The 3,383-nt window shown below is 49.7% G+C and overlaps 1 protein-coding gene across 1 annotated transcript in view; it reads right to left on the bottom strand.

The window, feature by feature from the left end:
• Window positions 1-3,377, bottom strand: part of FAM114A1 (family with sequence similarity 114 member A1) — a 78,925-nt gene extending 75,548 nt beyond the window's left edge. The window contains exon 1 of the mRNA XM_017883781.1: window positions 3,302-3,377. The gene's annotated coding sequence lies outside the window, so the exon portion shown is untranslated. The remainder of the gene's footprint in view (window positions 1-3,301) is intronic.
• Between the last annotated feature and the right edge of the window lie 6 nt (window positions 3,378-3,383).

Genomic DNA, 3,383 nt, shown 5'->3' with positions numbered 1-3,383 from the left:
AAAAAAAAAAAAAAAAGCCCTGATTCAATTTCTAATTGTAAAAAAAAAAAAAAAAGGGTCATGCAAGATCAGCCCTATTTCAATTTCTAATTGTGTGTATCTCTAATCTATATTTATCTCTCCTTGTTACAGGTCTAATTTTCCCCAAATCAAAACAAAAACAAATTTATTTTTTGTTCGGTTGTTCTGGTAGACCTTTATCGACTGTGGATGCTATCATGTTGGGGGAAATGTAATCATTTTCAGACTGTACCCTTTTGTATGAAACCACTAGAAACTGCGTGTTTGAAACACACAACTGTTTCTGAGCAGGGGCTGCTGGAGTCCACCAGGATTACAGTCGTGACAAGCACTGTGTTTCCTGGGACACTTTCCATCTCCATCTGGGTGTTCCAGAAGCCAGACTTAGAAACCTTTCCTGATTTATGGTTAGGAAGATTGATCACTGTAGCCATGTCTCGTGGCCTGGAGGCTAAGGAGACTCAACCCACAGCAACAAGGAGGCTGCTTCAGGAAACTCTAAGGAGAGGAAGGGTGGCATATAAAGAAGCCTTTGTGGGCTGGGAATAAGTTAGTTTTTCATGAGTAAATTCATTCATCACTGAAAATGCTCCCAGTACTATGCGAGGTATTGAAGCAGCAACATCCCAGCTCCAAAAATAAGTATAAAAAAAGTATGGTCAGTATCCTTCAGAAATGAAGGATAACAGCTCCTCATCTGTTTGAGGAGCTAACACAAAACAGTTAAAAAGTGATGCAAAACAGCACAGCAAATCAAGGACAGATGTGCCTGAACTAGACTGACCCTGTGCAAAGGAGAACCTTGAAAGTGTCTTTGATGTGGGTAATTCAAGCCTGGTGGGATGAGAGCATGTGCAAATGTCCAAGCATCAGGGATGGACTCTAGCGATTCAGGACAGGTGTCTGGGAGGCCAGGACACGAGGCTGCGTGGAGAATAATGAGAGGTGGGAGCAATGGTATTCAGAGGTGGAAAGAGTTGTGCCCTGCAGGCGTCAAGAGATGTGGCCTGTGGTCCCAGCATCCCTTTGTGGGCACACAACTTGCTCATCCTCACTGCGCTTACACCTGCTCCTCTGTAAAGCTAGGATGGACAAACTGATTTGGATGGTTTTTTTCCAAACCCCACCTGCAGGACTGGGGCAAGTCTGTGATGATAGAGAAAAATTAGGACAAGATCGCAAGTTTTTCATAAATCTGAATTTATTGAATGTAAAAGCCTGCCTTCATCTTGCAAGCTCAGCCTTTGTGCTTTTTCTTGGTATTAAAATGCCTTTCATTTTATGCAATAGTGGTGACAGTAGATGGATTTTTAAAAAAATGGCCTCAGTTGGCAGCATAAAATTTGGTTAGCATGATATCCTGTGTGAGGTCATCTTCCCCAGTTAAAAAAAAAAAAAGTGTTGGTCAGCGAAGGACCAGGAATAAAATCTCTGTATGAGAGGCTCTTAATCAGGTTGTAACAGTTTGTGTGAGTTTGTATAAGGCTTGACAAGTCTATGTACCCAGGCTTCAGCCTATTCTCTGTGTGACTGCCAGGCATTGTTGGACCTACTTCCTCCCCTGTTTAAAAACCATTAGGTGTAAATATCTTCGCACTTCCCATCATAATCCAGCTCCAATCTCTCTCCACCTCTTGCAACTCTCAGTGCCCTCCACTCCTGCCTCACCAGTCTTTTCTCCATTCCCCATAACTCTTCACATCTCCCTGCCTTTGCTTACGTTGGTTCCTCTGCCCCGGTGCTGCCCTTCCTCCAGCTGCCTGGCAAATTCCTATTCCTCTGGATACCCAATGTCTAATGTTCTCTTTCATTGCGAATTTTTCCTTAATCTGCCCCACTCCTTCCAGTGAAATAACTGCTCCCTCTTCTACGTTTTTGGCACTTTGCACAGATTTCTGCTGCATGTATTTATGGAGTATTTACTTCTGCCATTCTGTCCTCCAAGACTATGACCAACAGCACCTAGGTTCATTTCTGTCCCTCAGATATTTACTGGATTGAAATATATTGTGTTTGATATTAATAAAAGAGAAACCAAGTTTGAGATAAGCCTGGTCAAATAAAGAAAGACAAGTTTACTTTTATGGTCTGAATTGCTCAGATTCAAGAAGGCCCCCTCCCACCCTCAAATTCCTTCTGCATTGGCTCACTTGTGCCTCAAATCCATCCCTAAAGTCTCATTCCTTCACTTAAAGGTTACAATGTAAGAAGTTTATCAGATTATTTCCCAAGCTCAGGCTTGATGGAAGAAAGGAGGGAGGGGACACAGGCATATGAGTGAGGTAGAGAAGGAGCCACTGGGCTGCAGAGAGGGCAAAAAGAGGCTCTGAGGATACAGCCTGTCTCATTCTCAGTTGTCACAGGTTGGCTGAGGTCACAGGGAGTTCAGAGGACACTGATTTAAAAAGCCACCTGCCTGTGTCCTTCAAGATGTTTAGGACGGGAACGAATGGGATCAGTAGGGCAAAGCTAATGCTCTCACAACCCATAGAGCGATGTCTTCCTACTTAGGAAAAGGCAGTGACGATCAGGCGCCTGGTCTGAGGTGCCTGGAAATACTCACCGGATGGCAGGGGCGAGGGCTAGCCGACTGGGTGGAGGGGGCCTGGGGAGCTGGGAGTGAGACTAGGGAGTGAGACTCATCCCGGGGGCTGCGAATGGAGGCGGTGCCTGCTTAGAGTGTTGGCTGGACTGGAAGAGCAAGCAGGGCGTGGGTCGGCTGCTGGAGGAGGGGTAAGGCGAGGGAGCGGGGAGGTCAAGGCCTGAGCTCCCTGTGCCAAGGCCGAGGGCAGGCGCACCATGGGAAGAGGCCTCTGTCTTACAGGGACCTGCTCCCTCCGTGCCCGGGCTGGGGGACCCTGCAGCCCGCCTCTGACTTGGCCCCGAGCCACTGGGGCACTTTTCCAGACTTCCTTGGTGCCAGGACTGGATAGTTTGGGAGATCCTGGCAGGCTCCGCGGAGGTTCACGCCGGCCGAGGGAGCAGACCCTGAGTGTGGGCGTGTGGGTGTGTGCATGAGCGTGGACCCGGAGCGACACACACTCACACACACACACTCACACGCCCGCACCCACGCAGGGCCCTCGACCGCGCCACCCTGGACCCTCACCCCAGAGCCAGGTCCTCCCTGACCGCGGCTTCTCACTAACGCAGAGGGCAGGATTCGTGGGTCCCAGACGAGGTGCCACGGTATGGTGTTCCCACTACCCCAGGGCGGCCGCCCGCGCGCTCGCCCGCCCCCCGGGGAAGGGCATGGGGACAGGTTGCCCGGGGCTCTTACCGCTCAGGCGGCCGAGTACGCGCAGGAGTGCCCGGCGGGTCCCGCCCCGCCACGTCTGCAGGGCCGGCGGGGAGCGGGCAGG

The sequence above is a fragment of the Rhinopithecus bieti genome, unplaced genomic scaffold, assembly GCF_001698545.2.
Source record: "Rhinopithecus bieti isolate Rb0 unplaced genomic scaffold, ASM169854v2 scaffold_13349, whole genome shotgun sequence".
NCBI classification, from domain to species: Eukaryota; Metazoa; Chordata; class Mammalia; order Primates; family Cercopithecidae; genus Rhinopithecus; species Rhinopithecus bieti.
This window is presented reverse-complemented; position numbering and strand designations above follow the sequence as displayed.